Consider the following 12444-nt stretch of genomic DNA (forward strand, 5'->3'; position numbering starts at 1 on the left):
GGTTTTCGCTAAAGAAATGGGTGTATGGGAGGAAAAGAAATCGTTGCATGCCTGAAATCTTCTTATGCAGCATTGATTCAATCATGTGTCTCAACAGATATTAGCAGAAAAAATATTATTAGTAGGGGATGCCTTTATGCCATCATGACTAATCACCAATGTTCATCAGATTAGTAAATGAGATATAAAACCAGACGTTCTGGGAAGACGAATGATCGAACAAATGATAAAAACCATTCCGGAGATTAGGAAATCATTAGAATTAACTATCTGTTCCATCATGAAAACCCTGTCGCTGTCTATTTTGAAGCAAACTATGCCACATTAGAATAGCTCTACATGAGTACAAGAGTGCGTATGCTAAAACTCTTCCGTTTATAAGCCAAAAATAGGGTTAAACGTTTGAATTTCACCCGGAAATGTGTAACCAAGTTAAAAGAAGGCTAGAGCAATGTTCTATAGTCTGACGAATCATAAATGGAAACATTTAATATACATTATTACGAAAGAGATTGGCGGAAAATAAACCATGGTTTGCAAGAACGTAATGTACTGGTCATAATCAAGCACGGTGGTGGTAGTATGAAGTTACGGGGTGGATTTTCCATGGCTCTTGTGGACAATTTAAAGAAAATGATGGTATTATGGCGGGCGAAAATTATGTTGACACCCTTAATAACTATTTGATGGACTCAGTACGAATAAGCCCATTTAAAAGCACTTTTGTTATGCAACAGGGCAGTGAACCTAAGCATGCTGCTAAAATAACTAATATTTTTTAATGTTCCCGTGTCACTCCCCTTCTCAAATGGCCTTCTCAAAGCCACGATTTTTAACGGATCAAGAATTTGTGGGAAATTTTAGATAAAAATTTCATTAAGAATTATGTTATTATCAAAATAATTATTTTTTTGGAAGTTATTCAACAAGTTTGAACCTCAATACACCTGAAATCGTGTAGACGTCATGCCAAAACACCTGTAACTTAAAATCTGAGCTAAGGATGGACCATATTAATTGTTAGGGAAATTTCATTGTAGGTGGGCTTTTACTTTTGTCACATCTGTGATCGACCATCTCTCGTTTAAACATTTATCAAAAAATTGTTATCAATCCAATCGAGATGAAAGCTAGTGAAACTGAAAGAGGAATGTTAAACCTTCAAGAAAACCACAACACTTGCCGGATACGATAGAAAATGTAGGATTTATAGTCAAAAATCTACAAAAATCAAGGGGTGGGCTTTTACTTATGCCGGTCACTGTATGCTGCTTCGAGTCGCATGTGGCATTCAGGCACTAGTGCACCGGAACGCTTTCGATAGATTAACGGTCCCTAGCGCGTACTGCAAAACCGTCTCGGAGACCCTGGATCTGATCTTGCACCTGCTACAAAACAGACCGGAAAACGGAAGGGGGTGCATCTCCTGTTGCTGCTGCTGCTGCTGCATCCATCCATCCAGTCAGGTGCCCCAGTAGTTCGGCCTTTGGCGTGTGACATCATCATCCGCTGCTGGATGGGGACGGCGTTTCGTATGGCACAGCCACCGACGAGACATCGACGACCGACCGAAAAAACCAAGTTGGTTGGGCAACTGTGTCGCACACTGTGCGCACGCACCACACTACCAACGCGCACACACAAACACATCGGGGTCAACGATATTAAAATATGTATCGCGCGTGTTGGCGTTGGCTCGATGGATGCCGGGGCACCGGGCACGGGGAACGTTAAAATATATTTCTGGGACCGAACAGACATATTGACCATACTAATGGGCGTGTTTGCGTGTCGGTAAACGAGGGCAGTGTCTTGATTCATCCAGAACCGTCTCATACGGCCCGCATAACCGCCACAGCAGCGCATCATCATCCACATATCACCTGACCTTCCGCCTGCCGCTCATCTTGGTCTGAAGGAGGGATTCTAGGCCCTTATTGCACTGGAAAAGCCTTCAATGTCGCATCTCGGTCTTCTCGAACTCTTCAAGGGATCGCATCACTTCTCTCTCTAATCACTTAACGCACAGCAGCTTAACTAACTACTGTCAATCAAGCTACAAAGGTGAGAAGATGAACAATATTTGGAGCTCTTCTCGATTTTTAGATCATTATTTAAAAAAAAACTTAAAAAACTGCAACAAAATTCCAACAAGTTGATCAAGTGATGACTTCAACCAAAGATACGTTATGTTATATGACTGTAGTTTACCCATGTATCACGTTACACTCGTCGTCACGTCACACGTCGCACTCCCTCTTCTACGTATAGTTCTTAAGATTGTGTCTAGGCCATACAGTAAACAATAAAACTATTTACACCTATTCCACCTAAAACCTTTAGGCAAACATCTGTAACAGAAGTTTGGAAGGAAAGTTTGGTTAACGTTTTCGGCACCATTCATAATTACCCGGTCGCACACAACCGACCAAGATCCCGAGTAAAACTTAGCAGCTAGAGGTTCCGGCCTCCGGAGCAGCGGGCATCACAAAGCACCGTTGCGGCGCCGCCAGGCGTCACCAGATATACTAGATATACCAGATGAAGCTCCCGTGGATTGCCTTCCAATGCGATATCATCATCAGACGGACTTCCTGTTGCTCTCAGGAACGCAACGAAGCAGCAGCAGGGTGCAGGAAAAGATGTAAACAAACTGTTTGAACGAAATCGACTTGGGACGGACGTTTTTTCGAGAATTTGGTTTCGATTCGTTTCCCCCCCCCCCCCCCCCACTTCTTGGAAGAAAGGTCAACCCCCCTGTAAACGTACGCGTGGGCTGTCAGTTTGATGTGAGCGATCATCAGTGTGATTAACATAAGACCTTCCATCTACTCCGTGGGGACAGACAACACAACGTAGACGAACAAGCATACAGCAAGTGCGTGCAGCAGTGCGTGTGGTGTGACGTGGCGTGTAATAATCTGGTTTTGTTGTTGTTTGTTCGGCGTCACCAAGGGAGCCGACGACGAAGCGATCGAAGAACGAAAAACCATGGGCCCTATTGTAGAAATCACAACGAGTCGTATTCGATTCGCAACGCAAAGTTCTGTACCGCAGAATTCGCGCTTGAATTGACCGACGCTCGAAGCTATCGAGTAGTCGAACGATCTGTCAAAGTGGACGAACGAGCTGACAAAGAGGTCGATATTGTTTTGATTTGGAGGGTGGCCAAAGTTAGTAATTTCATTTAATTAATCGACTATTGCCCCATAAATAATTTACTATTTGGTACAGCTGCACTTTTAAGCACCTTACCGCAATGTTAACAAGGCTTTTCTTGAAACATAGCGTGCTTGAATAGATTTTTTTGAATAGATTTTGACAGCGATAGACAGCGAATAGATTTCAAGCACGCTATGTTTCAAGAAAAGCCTTGTTAACATTGCGGTAAAGTACTTAAAAGTGCAGCTGTACCAAACATTTAATTATTTATGGGCCAATAGTCAATTAATTAAATGAAATTACTAACTTTGCCCAACATCTAAATCAAAACAAACTCGAACACTTTGTCACCTCGTTCGTTCACCTTGACAGCCCATTCGATCACCTTAGGGTCCTCGATGGCTTCGAGCATCGCTCGATTCAAGCGCGAATTCTGAGGTACAGAACTTTGCGTTTCGAATCGAGAGCGACTCGTTGGGATTAACACAATAGACAGAGGCCCTAAAAACACCTCTCGATTAGCACAATGCGGTTTTTAAGCAAACTCGAATGTCGGTAGCGAGCAACGAGTACTCGTTGGATTCGTGTGACTCTTTTTACACAATAGGGCACCATATTTCACGCTCAAACGAGCGTTTACCCTCCCCCAAAACATCTCCCTCTTCCTCGTAGCGAATTGAATGCCTCCCGGCCGTACCCGGGGCCCGACACACAACCAGACATTCCGGATTCGCGGTGCGTAGAATCGAATGACTAGGCCGGTCCGCCAAATGCGTCCATTTGTATGCACCACAGCACCATATGAATACGAATGATGATGATGATGATGACGACGACGACGACGACGACGACGACGACGAGGACGACGACGACGCCGACGACGACGGTGATGATGACCTGCTTCGGAGAACCCATCATCAGAGACCACGTTTTCCGTTTGGACGCCGTTTTTGACTGACGGTATTTCTAAACTCCGAGCGCGCCCAGAAATCGCGTACCGCGATGATGGTGTATGGCGGGGGAGTGTTTTGAAGTTGAAAAGCCTGCACGTACACCTCACGTATACGCCCCATCAACGATTACATCCAGGAGGGATTCGCGACCGACATTTACCGAGCTTTTGCTCCCCGTATCGGGCAGCTTTCCACAACAACAACAACAACAACGACAACAACAACAACAACAACGACAACAACAACAACAAACAACAACAGCAGCAGCAATATAAGATGCACGTAATGTAGTTCGAATTCTTGTTTCGGCGCCAGATCTCTACGGACGATATCCCAAAATTACAGACCAATCTGCTTGACGGACTTCTCGGAGCCACACTCCACATGAAGTCAACAGAGAATCCTGAACCTAGACAGCTACCAGGTGTATGCATTCTCTGGGTGTGGGATCATTCTCCGGTGATGATCCTCGGTATATATAAGGGTTTCTGCCGACCAGAAATGATCGATACGGTGCATGGAACGTAACAGGGAGCACAGTAATGGCACTATCGGCTGTGCAGACCTCCAATACAAGCCGCCTCGGTGACGTACTTGCCGCAAGGGCCACCACAACAACAACAAACAACGCCAACCTGACCATGGGCTCATCCGTCTTCTGACTTCGGACGAGCTGCTCTGCTATATATCGACGGCGTTTGTTAGTTTCCTCCCGACATTCAAATTCAATCCCCCCCCCCCTCCCGCTCCCCCCTCCCCAACGAGCGCCGCAGTCATCCATCATCAATGACTTTTCTTGTTTCTCGCCGACCATCGCCAGCGTGTATGCCACACGCTGATATGGCGTGACAGAATACCCTCCGTGGCCTAAGGGGAGAGAAAGGAGGAGAGGGGGGAGGGGGTCTTAATTTGCGCACTTCGTCTATGCGGTTGCTGGGCGACGGAGGGTTTTGCCTTCTTATGCAAACTCGCAGCACAAGCAGCTGACAGGCGAAATGGAAACACTTGTCAACGTCAAAACCAAACGCACGCAGTCACACACACACACACACGCGCCCGCGCACACAAAGACACTCGCACTGCACCGTTGATCGATCCCGAGGTGCCGATAGCGCGCTCGATGGCAACCGAGGAGACCGAGTTGCTGCTCCGGGGGGGGGGGGGGGGGGGGGGGGGGCTTATTGAGACAATCCGTCTCTACTGTCTCCTCCTTGGCGGAGTGAGCGCGCCAGGCGATGATATAACCACAGATCCCACTGACACCCTCAACCCCGCAACCGGAACCTCCGGAGCCTCCGGAACCTGTTGTCTAATGAACGGTTCGGAAACGCTTAACGGCTACAAAGGACAAATGTCCATCCATTAAGAAAGGTAAACCATAAATAGAAATCCTTAACGGCAACAGCGGGCATTCGAATTTGTGGTCGTTCCGTACCGCCTCCCCCGTTTTTTCTCAGGATCATTTTCCGTCTCTCTCTCTCTCTCTCTCTCTCTCTCTCTCTCTCTCTTTCTCTCTTTCTCTCTCTTTCTCTCTCTCTTTATCTCTCTCTCTCTCTCGCTTTCTCTCTCTCTAGAGGGAAATAATATGAACGCAACGGTCGAGAATTAGTTTTTTGGTTTTGCCCAAAAACGGGCATTCTAGAACGCAGCAAGTGACTGCACGGACTAGTAACTACTACAGTTATTTCCGCGACTACAAATTGCCGAGTTTTGTTGCTCCATTTTAGGGAGCAAAGTTTAAATAACCTTCCTTCATTTGAAGAAAACATCTGCTGGATGTTCTCGTTTGTCGGTTAATGCTTATGGTGAACATATTAAGACACAACAACAGAAAAAACAAATGGGAAAACTGGTATCAAAGATTTAGCGCGGAGTTTTTTTTACGTTAAAGACCAAGAATGATGTTCGGTTCAACAACAATAAAAAAATTGGAAGAAAAAGATTTGATGGCTGGAAATTGGTCCAACAATTGATGGTGAATGTCTGTCGACGAAACATTGATCCGGTGTAGTCGAGCTATGGCTAGAAAACTGGCCAGAACCGAAATGAGAAACATATTGCTCAACCTTTCTTAACCTTAACGATCGCTCGATCACATGTCACAAAACCGGTCAAAAACTATTATCGCACAATTAAAAACCAACTATCGGCTGTTCGGAAGTGTTACACCATCCGACGTAAGCATCATAGCTTCTAGTTATTATCTGATCGATTGCTTGCAATGCCGATCCCTTAGGACAGCTAGCGAACAGTAATAGTATAATTGTTCTATTTGGTTTGAAAAAAAAAGGCTTTTGTTGAGCCAAGATATTGAAAGAAGTAATTCAACGACTAATAGCAGAAAACTATCAAGCAAAAAAACCAGAGAGAGAGAGAGAGAGAGAGAGAGAGAGAGAATGTGTGAGAAAGAGAGAGAATGATGAGAGAAGAATAAGAAGAAAAAAAGGAAGCAAGAAGAAAAAAAGGAACAAAGAATAAGCAAGTCGCATTTGATCTGAGGGTTTTGAGGGATACTGGCTACTGCTGTAGTGGCTATAGTGGCTGATACTGGGTGCTGTGGGTCAGGTCATCCTTTCACCAAAGCGCCCATTTTTCTCACCACACCTCACCCCTATCCCCGCCACCTACACTTCCCAGCTCAGCTTCCTACAAGAGGGGAGATTGCCGCAAGGTTGCTCCGATCGGTAACTGCGGCCGTAGAGGTGTGGTGGTGTTGCGGGACGGGATTATCAAAAATAACCTCAATCCACATTCCGCTCTCTGCCTACCCCCGCCCTATTTCTTCCTGGGGTTGTCAAATTTTACGAAATTCACTCAACAGAGAAAATCGCTTTCCAAATTACCACAACAACCCCAGCGCCCATGAGGACCCACCCGACCTCTTCCTCCTATTCACCAATTTTATGTCACTTACCGCCGCCTATCCCCCCACCATCCCTCTACACATGAGCTGCTGATCGATTGTTGGTTCTATTGTTGTTGGCGGCGGCCTGAGTTTGGCGTTAATCCCATCTGACTAGTCTTTCTTTTCCCTAAACGCCCTACCCTACACTCCACCCCCCCCTCTCCCCCCCCTCTCCCCCCCCCCCTCACGCCCCTCTTCTCTCGCAAATCACCGTCTTTTCGTCCCCAACACAGACCGAAACGAATCCTCCTGTAGGGAACTGTTGAGTTCCGGAGTTAATATCCACACACACACACACACACGAGCACACACGGGCACGCATGTTTTTCGCAGCCATTCCCTGCTTCCGTTTTGTCACCAGCTTCACCTTCTCTCACTCACCCTTCACCAGTGTCTATGTTTGCTCCCATGCTGATGCTGAGATGGTGCTCGACTAAAAATATAAATATCTAGCGTCCAGGTCTTCCCACTTACGCTACGCCTTCCCCTTTCCTTGGCCCATACCTCGCAGCGGCGTACCGTCATCACCTGGTGGGAGAGCTGTGGGTTGGAAGCGACTCTTCGGTTGTTGCGAAAAGCAAAATGGATCCGACCCGGCGGCGAATCATCCAAGAGTACGTAAGTGATACTTCAAAGGAGCGTGCTGGAGGCCTCCATATGGGCCTATATTGCAGCAGCAGCAGCAGTAGCAGTAGCGCAATGCGTAAGTGGCAGATGATATGCGCGCGATGTAATGGGAAGCCACAAAGCGACAATTTGTATGTGTGTACGTGCGTGCGTGCGTATATTGATGGGATTGGCGACCGTGCAGCACTCCAGAACGCGCGCGCTACATCAGGACCCCCCACCCCCCCCCCCCCCCCCTTGACATCCACGGTACGAAAATAGATCGACAAGATTTTCACAGGCAGCGGCATCAATGCGACTTGCAGCATCAAACGATGCTCGGCACAACCAGCGTAAGGACGGAGAGAGCGAGACAGAGACAGAGAGAGAGAGAGAGAGAGAGAGAGAGAGAGAGAGAGAGAGAGAGAGAGAGAAGAAAGAAGAGCAATGAAAGAAAACCAAAAGTGCAATAATACTGTTCCTTGGCATCAACTCCTCTACACGGAATTCTGCGAGATGCCTTTTTGCAACATGCATCGCGTTGCATAGCGCGTTGTCTCCCTCAGCAACATGTGCTACCAACCATCGGCGCTACCATCTGGATCCCATTCCGCGGTACCAAATTAACGATCCGAACCGGGCAAGCTGCCAGCCATCGCCCCGGCGCGATGTGCACGATTAACGGTTTCTCATGCTGATGACGACGTCGACGATGATGGTGATGATGATGCGTGACGAAGGAACGGGCAAGAGGTCCAGGCTTAGACTGACATTTGCCATTTCCGGCGGAAATTCGCTTTACATTTTTACCAGCAGCAGCAAGAGCGTAACCGTGACGGATCCAGACCGGCGCCAGGCTAATGTTGACCACCGTATACTGATGAGCAGCTCGGGAGGTGGGAGATCGTGATTTGTCCACCACCACCACCACCACCAACCCGTCCCCGGCCCATTAATGGTCACGGTCAGTCTTTCGATCACCTTTCGCCCGTTTGCTGGAGGTGAAATGGATAGCCGGTACGCCGGTTGTACCAGCACAGGAGCTCTGGAGGAGCTGCATTCTTCTACTGCTACTACTGCGGTCCACCGTGCCCCCGCGTCGCGCATCGAATGGAATGCACTTTGCATGGATGACAGGAGACTATTAGGTGGCCTCTTTCCCGGCGTTGGCCGCTGAAGCTGACGTAATCGCAAGGTGGGGGCAGATGTGCCGAGTAAGTCAACAAACCCACCACCACCACCACATTAGGACCAATTTGATGGTCTATCAAATTCCACGCGATTCTATTAAGCGTTGAGAGCTGAGACGATGCGCATTAGCGCAGACATTGCTCGGATGAGCACAGCTGATCCCATCAGCAGCAGCAGTCGGCGGTCTGCGGTCCTTGGCCCCTGGGATGACGACCGACTGACATGCCCTTCCGTGACCTGAGGCTTCGGGGGTACGGCGGGTGCGGGTTTTCGTGCATCAAGCTGTGAGAAAAGTAAGTTTCTGCTCAGTAGTCGGAGTTGGTTCGGATTCGGTTTCAAATTCCGACTCACTTACACGCTTTACAAATGACTCTTCGTACCAGCGGACTTAGTCCTCTTATGGTCGGAAGCGGAAGCAGTGTACAGCAGCACCCACAGACACACTCAGTTTAACTCATTTTGACACCTTGCCAAGGTCAGCGATCGGCTTGTGTTCGGCGATCGGCGCGTCGATTTTATGGTTTTACTAGAAGGTTGCGTTCGCATGACGCTCTCGAAGAAAACAAAAACACCCCCCGGCCCCGCTGGTGAACTCTAGGTCAATATACCAACCAGGATATGAAAGCGGGTGTACACCAGCGTACCGCGAAACTGCTGCAAGGTTCGAAGGCTCATGGGGAACGGTTTTAAGCGGCAGCAATTGATGCGCCTAGAAGTCGCAAGCCGTTTACCGGCAAAAACGGCAGATTACAGGGGGCGAGGAGGGGCTACAGCAAATAGGAAAGTGAATTTTTGCACCCAGACGAATAACCAGACACGGTGCTCCATTGTGCTGACCCCCCCTGTTCATTGCGTCCTCATCCATTGCTGACATCGACCGCAACCGACTCCGCGATCACTTTTATTTTTCCAAATAGGTAAGTTAAGTTAAGAAAGGATTCGGTGGTGCTACTGGAAAGGGTGGTCCCACCTCCCATGACACGACATGGCCAACTGGTGACACGGCAACAGTGGGTTGCCAACCAGCCAACCCCAAAAGACAATTAAACGGAGAAAATCCAATTGCAACGGAACAGAACGGTACCGCCTTCCTTCCGTCCTGTCTTTTTATCCATTAGCAGTGCCACTGGCATCCAGCTCGCTTCCCCCCCCCCCCCGACCCCCCCTCCCCCTCCCCGCTCCCCCTCGGACACACCTACCCCGTCAACGACTATCCCTGCTCGCCCATTCCTCGCTTGGTTCTGCAAGAGTTTTAAAAATAGCGAAAAATCGTTTTCTTTTTTCCATAATCGCGAGAAAATAAAATCATCGCGAATGCCCCGGTGCCATTTACTCTCTCGGTCGCGCCGCTCGATCCGCGTGTTCCATCGGAAGTATCAATGTTGCCCCCTTCCTCGCTCTCTCTCTCCCTCTCTCTCTCTCTCTCTCTCTCTCTCTCTCTCATCTCTCTCTCTCTCTCTCTCTCTCTCTCATCTCTCTCTCTCTCTCTCTCTCTCTTTCTCGCGCCCTCCGCCTGTTGCTTGGTTTGCATCTTCCCGCATCTCGCATCAAATGCCAATCGCAAACACGTTCCACATAAATCATTATTGAACCAATCAGTCCACTTGACGCTGTGATCGCCTGCCTATCCCCGCCAACCCCCTCCCACCCCCCAAAGCGAATACACACGAAGGTAGGTGAAGCGAAATGTTTTAGAGATCCAGCAAAGTGAATAGCCGTGGCCACACGGGGCGAAAACCCTAGCGCAAACGAAAAAATTAATGTCAAAACGGTTTCGCGTAAACCCTTACACGCTGTCAAACTTTTATACGTCCGCGGACTTTTTCGCTGAACCCTTGACGCTATCGAACGCTTTATTTACGAAAATGTAGGTTCTTTTCGTATTGTTTTTGCATTTTTAATATAAATATAGCGGCAACAGCAACAAAATCGTTAAAAACAGAAAAATTTATTCGGAAATTACCTTCTGCGGCAAAACACAGATCTAAACAATACGTTTGACATTTCGGCATAAATTTTCGGGGTTTTACCCTGCCACACGAAGCGAAAACATTTTGGCATTAATGTGCAAATTTGCGCGCAAATTTTCGCCCCGTGTGGCCACGGCTAATCGAGGCTCCTTTCTGTCACTTAACTGGCCTTGAGTCGTAACGCAACAGGATGAAGCCCTGCACACAAACACACCACACCCACATGCACACTTTAACCGACAACAAAGATACACGGGCAATGAAGTCGTTGGTCGACTCAGAGGGTTTTCGTTTGGTTCCAGTAACCGCAGCGAAACACATACACAAACACACACACACACAAACCGTATAAGTGAGTATGAGAAGATTTACGCTAATGCTCTCGGTTGCATCTTCATTTGCGGGTGGACGACGACAATAACAACAAGAACATAAAACCATCGCAACCATCGCAACCAGCCAGCCAGCTCTCGATTGCCTTTCCTTCGCTTTCGCCCCGAGCAACTCCCTTCCTTCATGACCACACACAAACACACACACACAAACACACGCACATGTACGTTTATGCATCACATAATCAAGGCACGAAGGAATCAAGAAAAAAATCCACCCAACCATGTATGCGTGCGCGCGTGCGTGTGTCGTTTCTACTGCTGCACTGTGGAGCCATATCCCATGCCCCATGAGGATCCACACCATCCATTATGTGACATCCTGGTTTCTATCTTTGTAGCCCAACCACCCCACTACCACCCACTCTCGTTCTTCACTGTTCTTCAACGATGATCGATTGACCATCCCATCCCATTCCATTTCATTCCATTTTAGCCATCTATCAACCGCAACCGACCCAAAGCCCCCCTCCCCCAGCCCCCCATCCCCTCTCCCAACAGTTTCAGCGACCCAATAGCAAGCCCGGAACCGGACCGCAACCGGAACGGTGGCACGCATAAAGACGAAGGTCACGGGGTAGCACGGGCATCCTCCTCTACGCGTGCACGCGTAATTAACGCCAAACGCCCCCACCCTCCCTCCCTCCTGCGTGCGGTCCCGGAAAGTTCCGCGTCACCGCCGCGGGACGCCTGAACACCGCCCGCACCCGCACCCCTACCCCTTTTCCCCTTTTTTGGTTGATCGCAGCGCAAGCAACGAGGTAAACAAAAACGTTGCCGTCTGTCATCTCAGCTCCGGGCTTCGGCCGCGGCTTACGGATCATCCGCGCGATGATGCACAGCAGCAGCAGCACCAGGCATTGATAGCTCCCTTGGAGGCGTGGAAGTGGAGGGGCGGCTTGCCAATCCCATTAGCAAATGCCAGTAACGGACTGGAGGGCTCACAACCTTGGCACACACACACACACACATGCACGTGAAAGGGTCATGCAATGACATGTGTCTAGTAGTGTGCCTTGTGTGGGTGGATGGATGATGGTGCGAGGTGGACGAAAGCCACCGCGTCCCTGTGGCTTACCCCGGGGCCTCCCGGCTGTTTGTGCACCGCGCTGGTTGCTGTGTGCCTCTGTGTGCCTCTGTGTGTATGTGTGTGCCTTTCTCTCTCTCTCTCTCTCTCTCTCTCTCTCTCTCTCTCTCTCTCTCTTTCTCTCTCTCTCTCTTCGTGTGTGTGCGTGTGTGTGTGTGTGTGTGTGTGTGTGTGTGTG

At 48.7% G+C, this 12444-nt stretch overlaps 1 protein-coding gene across 4 annotated transcripts in view; it reads right to left on the reverse strand.

The window, feature by feature from the left end:
- Window positions 1–12444, reverse strand: part of LOC125948055 (Ca(2+)/calmodulin-responsive adenylate cyclase) — a 31297-nt gene that overhangs the window by 14902 nt on the left and 3951 nt on the right. The window lies entirely within an intron of this gene.

Source organism: Anopheles darlingi, chromosome X (assembly GCF_943734745.1).
Source record: "Anopheles darlingi chromosome X, idAnoDarlMG_H_01, whole genome shotgun sequence".
NCBI lineage: Eukaryota > Metazoa > Arthropoda > Insecta > Diptera > Culicidae > Anopheles > Anopheles darlingi.